At 37.0% G+C, this 12367-nt stretch overlaps 1 protein-coding gene across 1 annotated transcript in view; it reads left to right on the top strand.

Annotated features, from left to right (window-relative positions):
• The window catches only part of LOC146369554 (thyrotropin-releasing hormone-degrading ectoenzyme-like), a 241960-nt gene that overhangs the window by 44466 nt on the left and 185127 nt on the right, over positions 1-12367 (top strand). The gene's annotated exons all lie outside the window — the stretch shown is intronic.

Consider the following 12367-nt stretch of genomic DNA (forward strand, 5'->3'; position numbering starts at 1 on the left):
AATCCCTAAAAACTGAGTCAAGTCGAGTTGAGGACCTGCTAGGGGAGAAGGGTTAATTGCATGTTCTTATATCAGGCATTGTCAGTGTGTTTGGGATCATTTTCATGCTGTATTGCATGGTGGATCAAAATCTGACTGTGCATGTCTACATTTACGATTCAATCCACATCCAAGTAAGCTAAGCACATTCCAAGGTGTGCTTTAAAAAAATCATCCTGAGTTATAAAAACTTGAGCGAGATTTGAGCCAGTGTCGGAACCAAGAACAAGACCAGTGACTGTAGCCAAATGTTGTGGCTGAGTCCACCCACAGGTCTGTGTCTCCAGCTACTTTTGCAGTTTGGTTTCTGGGCTTTAGTGTTTATCATGTCTATCCTGTTTCTGCTTTGAAAGTCAAATCTGGATTTGCCTGTTATCCCATCATCCTTTAACAGCCATAACATTTAAAACAGAAATATGCACATGCACACGTCCATGTTCTTATGCAAGGACAAATACATGCACGACCTTGTTTCTCATCCTCCTTCTTTTTCCTCTCCTCCAATCATCACTCTATCAGTGTAATTACAGCTCATCCATCTCGTCTGCCAGAAACTCAAGGACAGCACTCCAACTCTCTCTCTGTCTCGTACACACACACACACACACTCACACACACTCTCACACACACTCTGTCTCTCCCTCATACGGACACACACACACATACACACGCTCCGCCTGTGTCATTTTGTTACTGCAAGAGAATTTTGGTGAAATGCTGTTTAAATGACAAATCCTATCTGGGTCATTTATAACCATCACCAGCCTCCAACACTGTGTGTGTATAAGAGTGTGTTTTGTGTGTAGAGTGATGTTAGGGAGAATCAGTCAGGCTTGTCTTAGTCTTTGTAATGAATAAATTTATCTTTATTTTTGTACTTTCCTTTTTTGCTCACCAAAAGCACTAAATATAGATCCATTATTTCATATTCATCAGAAGTAGATAAAGGAAAACAAAGGCTGTGCACGTATCCCATGCATTTCTTGGAGTTACCTTCAGGAGGTCTTTATCGTAGCAAATGTTCATGATGTGGCCCTGCTGGCTGAGCTCCTTGAGTTTGTTGCAATGAATGCTAGATATGATAAATGAGAAGACTCCGCCTCCAGGCACCCTCAGTCTAATGGAACAAGAGCAAGTGAACCCTCACCAACAATCACAGTAATCGTTAAGAAGTAGAGCCTTTGGCTAGGGGTGTACCTAATGAAAGCCCTTTCACCAACCCCTAAAATTGTACGGGAGGCCAAACTGTTCCAAAACTCCACTCATCCAGGTGGAGGGATTATGCAGTCCAGTCAGCAGTGCACAGCTATGCAAATCAGAAATAACTAGGCTTTTACTTTCAAGGATTTAGTATTTCTTATTGTTATTTTCACTATTGCATTAAATGACAGTGATAATACATAATAACACTATTTCTACAAAAACAAACAAATATAAAAAGCTTAACCTGTAACTTAACACCATCATATTTAATAAAAATGAACAGTGTGCACAGTTCTTATGTGCAGCAACCCGACCCTCCATGCATTGCTTTGGCTGCCAAAAATTTTGATTGCCAACCTCCGGAGTCTGCCCCAACATTTTATTTATCAACTATTAGTAGAAATTATATGCAAGAGAAGAAGGTCTGAACCCCTCTTTTCTGGGGAAAAATATTATTTTGAATTAATAATTACCATAACATCTAAAATGCGAAATTGTGATTATGTGAGACATCGTTCAAAAGTCCATAAGGCAAAAGTAAACAGACCTCAGTGAAACAGGGAACACACAAGGACAGGAAAACAGACATGCTGACAAAGGTCGGATGGGAAAAATACATAACCAAAATGAATCCAAAATGACTATGTACACACACAGACACATTGATGGCAATGAAGTGAATAGGAAACAGGTGGTGAATGAGGAACACCTGAAACTAATTAAGCTAAATGATACAAAGGAAGTAATATCAAATGAATAACACAGGAGCCTGGGATTTACAAAAATAAAACAGGAAGTCACTACACTGGAAAACATCTAAGAGAGAACACTAAGGAGGATAGACAAATAGATACCAGAGCGAACTGAAAACAGAATGGTGACTCTAATCATTCTACTCTGAAATCAATAATATAAATAACAGCCTACAATAGTAATCAAGACTAAAGATCAAGGTTAAGAATGATAAGCAAACTAAAAACTCTAAAAAGCAAAAAACTCAAAAGCCACAGATCACACTAGAACACAACATATTTACCAGAGTCCAGTTTGTTAGCTACAGTATTTTCCCCCACCACTCAGTCAGTTCAATTCAATTCAATTTTATTTATATAGCGCCAAATCACAACAAAAGTCGCCTCAAGGCGCTTCATAGATACAGAGAAAAACCCAACAATCATATGACCCCCTATGAGCAAGCACTTTGGCAACAGTGGGAAGGAAAAACTCCCTTTTAACAGGAAGAAACCTCCGGCAGAACCAGGCTCAGGGAGGGGCGGCCATCTGCTGCAACCGGTTGGGGTGAGAGAAGGAAGACAGGATAAAAGACATGCTGTGGAAGAGAGACAGAGGTTAAAAGTTGTGTGCTTCAGTGTGGCTGTCATATCATGGGGCAATCATGTCTCGTTAGAACATACTCAGCTTTCCACTAAAGGCCTGTACATGCTTTCTGTAACAATGAAGTATTGGAGCAATCAGGGTAAACTGGATGTGTGTGATGTTTTATTTGTGTATTTTGGAGTGATAAATGTATTTGGTTGAGAGTGGAATGCTAAGTTATTAGCCAAGGCTAGCAAGCTCAGTTAGGGTCTGTAGACTCTGTGCAGCCAAAATAGATTATCTGCACTCTGTCAGAAAACTTTATTAGAAAACAACTGAGAGATGATTGAAGGAAATTTGATCGTAGCTGATTTAAAGGATTGGGACGTTTTTACTTGTTTAAAGCTTAATTTAAATCAAGTTTTCCCAATTGTCTTGGGAATCACTGCCAACAGAATATTATTTACTTTGCCAATTGCATTCATCCTTTTTATTCTCTTGTATATCCTTGTAAATAAAACGGCTCATGATTTAGCAGATTTGCTGCTTTCGGTTCAATCACATCAATGTTTATGGACATATTTTTATTTAATTCTTCTGTACTTTGTTTTTTTTAATGTCAGCATGACTTTAAAGTTGATACAAAGAGACTCGTTCTTTTTTATTTGTTTCCCTTGTGTCTCTCAGCCATAGATGGAAAGTCTGTTGATTTTAGGCTAACAGTTGTGGAGCCGTTACTGCCTAAAATTTTGGGCGCTTAACAGGTGGAAATTTAAAACGTAGCCTCAGGCTTCAGTGGTTAAAGCACGAAAGGTGAGGGAGATGAACAGAGCAACTCTATGCTGCTGCTATGCTGCCATCCCAGTGGACATGACAGTGCTGTTGGAGATATGGTGGACCTGAGACTCAAATGATGCTTGTGACATGGTGGGTTAAATAATACAACATCATACAATGCATGCAACTTTATTAATCTCACCAGGGACTTTTTGTTTGGAGCAGCTGGTTGTTACACAAATCACAGTAGCACAAACAAACACATAAGTGCAACATTAGAGACAGATGGGAGTGTTTTGGCTTCAGTGTCAGCTTTTCTTTTCTTTTCTTTTCTTTAACCATATTTCAGGCAGAATTAGTTTGAATCTGGAGTTGTGTGTCAACATACTCATTCCTCTGATTCTCGCATTGGCTTCCAAATATATAAAAGTCAGGTTTTACCTGTCAGGGAATCTGTGGATCTTTCATTATGGCAAAATACATAACCAAAATGAATCCATATTGATATCTAGGTATCGATCACAACTGATCAGTAAGTCGGTGTATCCTTGAAGGGAATACAAACTGCTCTGTCCTAGGATACTGATGGTGCAGGTCCTGTGCCCACCAGTCTCTTAGTGTGGTCTTGATCTCTTTGTCTCTAAGTCCTCGATGCCAAGAATAAAAAAGAAACTAAGGTGCACTGGATTTATAACGTTAGACTGTGAAAATCAGTGCACAACAAAAATCATTTTACATTAAGTTTTTTGTTTTCTTCATAATCATAATTTAAAATACGATTCTATTTATGACTCAGCCTGAATGGTATTACGACAAGTCCTGTGTGCATGTGGTGTGACATCAGCTGCACTCCTGTGTGATCCTACACACAGAATACAATCTGAATATGAATGCATACGTGAGGATGTTCTTCCACCCATAGAGACTTTTTTTTTTTTTTGGTTGGGTGAGATACATTTACTACAGCTTTGTAAAATGTGATTTTGGAACTGATCTCTTCCTCAACAGTCATATGGTACAGTCTCACTGATGCACACACACTTGCAAATGACATCTGCAGCTCAATGAGAATCAAATTCCAATTATACCAAACAAAAAATTAAATTATACAATAAGAATCAGTGAAAACCTGTTGTACATCAGTGGAAAGAAGGAACAATTAGGTAGTTAATTATGATTCAATGATGGGAATAATGGCACACAAGCTCTGGTCAGGAAACTGTGAAGAAGAAAATGGGCTCAGCAGTCGTGATGATAAAATACCTCCATTTTCCCCATCTTTAAATATTGAATGTTTTTTCTTTCCTTGAACGTATGCACGCTGTTACACCAAGATAATTCGTGAAGACTCCATCACATCAGCTGCCAAAATCATCCCGAACACTGTGGAAGGACAGATTTCAGATTAAGACTGAGATTGTCTTGCTTGAATGATACGTTTAAAAAAAAAAAAAAAACAGGATATGGTTCTATTTACAGACAATGAATGTGCTGGGCATGAAATACATCCAGGAAGCAGCACATGCATATTTTTATATTTACAAACAGTTGCTGTCTATGCTCTCTATGTCTGTGTTACAGCATCGCTCTCATATTAAAACCCTTGTTTGAGCCTGAAGGCAGTGGAGAGGCTGCTGTCTGTTTGCAGAGCAGCTTCCTCTGACAGAAACATTAATCCTCGGATCCCTCCATCCTCCTCCTCTAAAACCTCCAAAAGGAACAGCTTTATATGACAAAAACATCCCTCTGTCCCCTTCATAAGTGATAAAACAGCTTCATCTGACAGAGACATTCATTCTTCCTACCTCCTCAAAACTGCAGAAAGAAAAAGAAGGCATCTGAGCAAAAATTGTTATTCTGTGTATAAATGACGCAATTCCAAGTGCTACATCATAAAATGCAGACAGGAGCAGAACAGAGCTCGAATCTTCAAGTGAACTGTTCTGTTTAAGCTTCCAGGCTTGCAGCAGCAGTAAGAACCTGTTAATGACCGTTAATTGACCGATGAGGATAAACCAAATGTTTCCTGAGGCAGTGTTACTCTAAGAATGCTTCAAGATCACTTTCCACTTTTTATTGAAGAACTTGAGTAAAATAATTAATATGTCATGTAAGTGACACCGTCAGGACACCACAAATTTTAGTGTATTAAATTTGTGGTGTCCTGCAGTTCAGTTTCATACAATGCCTTGATCTTTTTATTATTTTATGATAAGTATCCCTTTTTTTTCTTTAAAGTGGAACCACATGGACATTAAAAAATGTAATAAGAATTACTGTAGCAACTATTCCAGATTTTAGTTGTGCCCAAGGAGTTGACCAAACTATTTGGCCTCTAGTGATTTGTCACAAAAAAGGTATATTGATACATCAGTTTTTGTGCCACCAAATATAAATGCTGAGCTCGTGCTGGCCAGCCCAATAAAAATTGGCTCCGCCACTGGTCAATTAGCAATCCCACCTTGGCAAAGTGTTCCTCTGTGGCTGTCCAGCTCCTAATCTCTTACTAAGCAATTGTTCATTATAGAGGAACTGTACAATAACATTTCTTTTTAGCCCCTAATCACATTATTGTTTGGCAAATGGAGGTCTTATTTCATAGACCAACTGTGGTAGCAGCTGCTGTGCCAAGTACAAAGACACTGCCTAACCAAAAGCCCCATTTTATGTTTCTCACACATAGCTGCTGGTAGCATTAGCAAGCCTGATTAGCAGCAGCATAAAATGCATTAACAAGATTTATACTGCGGTGGCAGTAAAAATAATGATGCTATATTCAGGACATAACCAGATTTTTAGAGCCTACAAACAGAACCATAAATAGGCGCAAGCAGCAGGGCTATGGCTATTTACTGACACGCTGTCATAGACTCGCATACTAAGTAATGGGTCAGAAAATTATGACCCTCAGCTTAGCATCCAGTTGATGCTTAAAAACTAAAGTGAGCAGAAAACACTTGAAGGAGCCGTTATGGTCATAAAAAAATCAGTGTGAAGAAAATTCTCTCAGTAAGCTCTTAAAAGAAAGGATCCCATCTTCCAGACCATCTGAGCAGCACAAACAGCCACTTCCAGGCTTCTTTGTCACACACAAAATTCCTGTTCTTTCTTCACCTACTTCAAAAACAGCTGTTTGTCTTTGTGCTGCATTGTAGTATGGCATAATGTGCCTCTGTAAGAATCTCTGTTCCTGTAATGAGACACTTTCCCTTCAGGGAGGATTAAAGCCTGACAGAAAACAAACAAACAAACAAAACAGTGTGATGACCCACTGCGAGCAGACCCCGGTTCAATAAAACCTCCGTCTTTCAGCCATTTAGCTCGTTATTCCTCCATTTTCTGTCATTTCACCCACTGGCAGCGCTATAAAGCAAAGCCTTTTGGTGTTTATCTACCACCTAATCACTGCTGGAATCTGAATGGGATTGTTCAGCAAGAGCCAAACAAAAAGCTCAAGACACTGAAGGTCTGTCACACGAAGATTACAAAATGCATTTTGGGCATTATGGTTGACAGAACTGATCAAAAGTAATGACCACAAATATATTAAAAATATTTTTAATGGCATAATAAAGGTCATCAATATTGCATAAGCATGGCTTCACATTATAGTAGTATTCTAATTAAAGTTTATGTAAGTTTTCCATATTGATGCCATTACATTAATGTTATAAATAATAGATGTTGATGTTAATGGTCTCTGCAAATGCTCTGTAATGCTGATCTCCTAATTCTGTATCGTAATACTCTGATGACTATAATCATAATGAAGACATTGTTAACATGCTCTTACATTATACCAGCGAAATTATAGGAGAGAAATGTGGAAATCTAAATAGAAATCAATGGGAGAATTCCTAAATGGCAAAGCTACCGGCTGTGCTGACCGTTACGAGCCAGAAAACAAACCCGTCTCATCGCCAGCTTCTCACTGTGACCCATGCTGGGTGTAACACGTTGCAAAGTAATGAATTAAACCTAATATATAGTTCCTAAACTTTGACGGGACTTGACTCTTGTTTTTAGTTCAAAAGTCTTGTTGATTGTTGTGAAGATTTTTTATCTTTATGTGATGAGTTGGGAAAGGTGATGTGTTGTGGAAGCGTATGAGCCAATGTTGTTCTTGCACTGACGCATGTTCACTGTTTTTGTGTGTGACTTAGAATTGTGTGGTTGCATACATAGAATGGGGGAAATAATTATTTCCTCCCCTGCTTAATTTGTAAGTTTGCACACTTTCAAAGAGCTAAACAGTCTCTAATTCAGTGGTAGCTTCGGTTTAATAGAGAGAGATAAAATTTAAACCAATAAAATCCAGAAAAAAATATTACATAAAAGTTATGAATGATTTTGTATGTCAGTGAGTGAAAAAGTATTTGATCCCCAAGCAAAACATGACTTGATAGAAAAAAACCATGTTGGCAAGCACAGCAGTATAACATTTCTTGTATTTGGTCACCAGGTTTGCACACTGCTCACAAGGGGTTTGGGTCCACTTTTTACAGAAACTCTCTAAATACTCAACAACCAAACTCAACAGCTTCAGCTCCCTCCACAAATTTTCTATAGGACTAAGATGTGGCCAGGCCACTACATTGTCTTAATGTGCTCATTTTTCAGCCACTCCTTTTTTTTTGTCTTGGTGGTTTAATTTGGATCATTGTCATGCTGGAAGACCCATCTTCAGTGTTCTGGCTGATTGAAGGAGGTTCTTCCTAGATTTCATCACTCTGTTCATTGGCCACACCATGCAGTGAAGTCATCCTGTACCCATTAGGGTATTAACAAGCTTAACAGTTGTCACCTTCTCACCAGGCTTCTCGGGTCTTAAAGCCCATTCCAGCCTTGTACAGGTCTATAATCTTGTCCCTGACAGCCTTTGACAGCTCTTTGGTGTCGCTGTCGAGAGGTTGACATGGAAGAAACTGATACTGTGGACAGGTGTGCTTTATACATACAATGAGTTGAGATCGGGAGTAATAATCATTGATTGACTTATTGTGTGGTTCTGTTTGGGTTGTAGAAGGTCAAATACTTATTTTACACAGTGACACACAAATCAATTTATAACTTTCTTTTGCAATGTGTGTTTTTTTTTCTGGATTTTTTTGATTGATAATCGTTGTCTCTCCATTAAAAAGAAACTACCAAAAATTAGTGACTGCTCATTTCTTTGTAAGTGAGCTAGTCTACTTTTCATAACAGCGTTTCCCTAACATAGCATTTGTGATGTTTGTTCAGCAATGGTTGAAAGAGCATAGAATGTATGTGAATGTTTTACTGTTACGTCTTATTAGTATTTTAAGTATTCTATTAAGTATTAAGTATTTTAATACTTAATAGAATACTATTAAGTATATTAAGTATTCTATCTATTTTATTTATTGAATTTTATTGTTTTATTTATATTTTGATATTGCTAGGGATGATGCAATGATCGGGGACCATTCTTAATTTCATTGTACCTGTGACAATGACAATAAAGTTTCTGATTCTGATTCTGAAAAAGTGTTTGTAGGCATGTGTGTGAATGAGGGATGTTCTAAAAAGCACGTTGAGTGCTCCAGTACAGTAGAAAGTGCTATATAAGATATGATGCTATATAAGAACCAGTCCATTTACCTATCATGGGATAAGCAGAGATTTTAATCACATCAGCTCTCTGGGTTGAGGCATTAATGGAGCTTTAATGTTGTGCCACTTAATGTTGTCGGTCTATATGAGTAGTAAAATAAGATTTTATGGGCAAAACAAATTTTAAACAATATGTTGGAGCAAACCAACCAAACTTTAAATGGTTTCTCTCAGATTTGATGAGTGATTCCATCATGCAATTTTTATGCTATGCTAATCACTGTGATTTGAAATAACATTCTCCCAGCTTATTTACCTGGGAACCCAAAAGGAATGCCCAGAGGTGTTTCCAAGATAGTGCCAAGATGGCTGCCAAATGGAAAGAATAAATCATGCAGTTTTGTCTGAGTGCACACACAACATGTCAGTTGATAGTAGAGCATTGCACTTCCGGTAGTGCCTTGGTTACCCAAACCACAGATGGCAAAACAAGACTGCCACCCAAGGGCAAGAACACATTGGACTAAATCAAGTCTGAGTTTGTTTTGTTTTTGCTTCTCCCAAAGCCACCTTGACTAAACTTCATCTGAAGCAAACATGTTGTAAATCAGTGTTAATTCTTTCAAAATAGTGATTTATGTTTAAAGGGTTAGTATTCAGAAATATATCCTCCAAGATAGGAGTTGGCACTCAAAGGCACACAGCATACTCCTCTGCAGCATAAAGCTCCACTGTTGTCCAAACACTATTAAACACATCCATGAGTGACTGTTGCTATGGGTAATATGTTCCTTTATCACTGTGAACATACTGCCTATGGTCTGTTTTGACTGTGTTGAGGAATTTTTGTAAGAGCAGGTATTTCTCATACGAATTAGTCTCCCAGGAGGTAAAGATGTAAAATACCTGTAATATAGAAACATGTAGTATGGAAATAGGGAGAGCATAGCCATCCCCATTCTCATGTTAATTCTCCTACAGGGAGTTCCTCTTCCTACATATCCTCACCATTCCAGGTAAAGGAAAACAATGAGGTTCTCCTTAAGGCCTCAACAGCGACAAAGCAGACGATGGTTTCTGTGATTGTGTTCCCAAAAGGTTCGACTGGGCCTGACCTCTTTAATGAACCTCAAATACAGAAATCTCAAAAACCCAAAACAGCCTGTAAAAAGTCAGCAAAAAATGCATTATCTGCAGATTTTCTCAACAGCCATTTACTGCAGAAAATTACTGTAAAGTCTTGTTTATTGGTCACAGTCTGATAGATAAATGTCACATTAACATGCTGCAATAAAGCAACATTGCATGAATTCTAATTATGTTTAAAGCTTTGTAATGTTAGGACTATAAAATAATCTTTTTTGTAACAAAAATTAATGTTACATTCTTCCAATAAAACAGTAATGAAACTGCTTTAGGAGTACACAGGCAGACGTTTTCTCCTTTATGATTAAACACATTGGTAGGAAAAAAAAGAAAATTCGGGGTGTCCGTCTGCCTAAACTTCTGTAATAATATTAAATGTCACATTTACATTCAATAGTCATAATAAAGGTCACATTAATGTCCAGCAGTGCTAATATACTGCAGGTCAGATTAATGTTTTTAATGAAAACAGGCTTATATAAAATTCAGTTTTTGTGTGGCATCATTTACTTTAACTAAAGTTTAATAACATGGATTTAAATGCATACAGCTCATACAGTTATGTATTATATATGTTTTTTTTTTAGTTTTTATTCCTATTAATTATATTTTCACTTGTTACCTCTGAATTATTGAATCAGACCTAGATGACATGAAATTTTCAGCAAAATTATAATTCAAATACTCCTTTAATTATTGATTATTCTCGTTAATTTTCGATCATTTTATATATTTTTCCATAGTATTACATTTGAATTTAACAGCTCATTCTCTCACATAACAGACAAATATTTGTGAAATTATGATACATTTCTGAATGTATTTTTACAATCTAAATATGCATATGTACAAAAAATATATTTAAAAAACAAGTAAATTGTGTTTTACTATATTTACAGTGATGTTATGTTATTTTATCTTTGACATGTAAAATCACAGTCTACTTATGTAAATTTCATGATATTCTAGAAAGACAGTACAAAACTGTAAAATATACAGTAAGATACTGCACCTATATCGGTGTTTATCGTCTGAGAAGATGTCTACTTTTCCAAAGAAGTGAAAACTCAAAGGAAAGAAACAATGTGACCAGAATCTGGATAAAATGTCATCCTCATCCTCCTCACTTCCAGCCTCCTGAATTGAAGTCATATGGAAATGTGCATAAACGTCCTTATTGAACCAATCAACTCAATATGGAAGATGATAAACGGACATTGGCCCTCTCGATGGGAAATTTGAGCATTAAAAAAATAACAAGACGGAACAGTCGACCAACATAAAGTATTATGCACATTGTGCAAGAAGGAATTTTCTTTTCACCGAAGCACTTCCTGCTTAACATATCACATTGACGCGAAGCATACGTGAAGCACACTTGACACAATTGCCAAGTGGATTGCAACAAACTACAGACCTATTAATATCGTTGAGAAGACGCGCTTTACATAGCTTTGGTTCCTCGTTTCAAACAGTTGAAGTGCCTCCCCAAGAGTGACAGAGAGAGAGTGGATAAATGTTTACAGAGTTTTTTGTTAACATGAATGTTCAAGATGTTCAATAAACATGTTAAGTGCGTATATTTTCCCTTTTTTCTCGAGTCTGTTTGCTCATGCAAAATGAAATGCGATTAATATAGATTAAAAATGAATGATATTTAATCGTGATTAATCAAAATGAATCCACAGTAACCCTGTGATGAATCTGATTAAACAAGCACTATTATATATTATATATTATATATTGCATAAATGTCAGTTACGAGCTTAAATATAAAGTTGAAAAAATGTAATTGCAACCAGGCTAATGATCAAGTAATTGCGATTAATCGCGATTGATTACAGAAAATTTTGAGTTTAATTACTTGTGTGTGTGTGTGTGTGTGTGTGTGCGTGTGTGTGTGTGTGTGGGGGGGTATCTATTGACAGCACTAGTTTAAAAACTACATTTTTGAATCCAACAATGTCAGAGTCCCTTCAAAGAAAAAAAAAGCTTTTACAAAAACCCACACATGCAAAAAAAAAAAAAAAACAACAACACAAAGTAAATGTATAAAAGTGACAAGTCTTAATGCCTGAATTGGTTACCTTTAGTTAACCGGGAAATCAAAATTTCCCGGTTAACTAAAGGTTGGAATAAGTGCATTAATAGGAAACTCGAGAAGAGAAACCACAAAACATTTTCAACAATTCTTTTATTCCTTCTCAGCATTTTGGACACTTTTAACTCCACAGGCCACCAGTTATTATTGACACTCTAAAAATGAATCTGGTAATTTTTGTACATGGATACAGACACACACAAAAACTAC

This window comes from Perissodus microlepis, chromosome 17, assembly GCF_051167445.1.
Source record: "Perissodus microlepis isolate ML-2025 ecotype Zambia chromosome 17, ASM5116744v1, whole genome shotgun sequence".
Lineage (NCBI taxonomy): Eukaryota > Metazoa > Chordata > Actinopteri > Cichliformes > Cichlidae > Perissodus > Perissodus microlepis.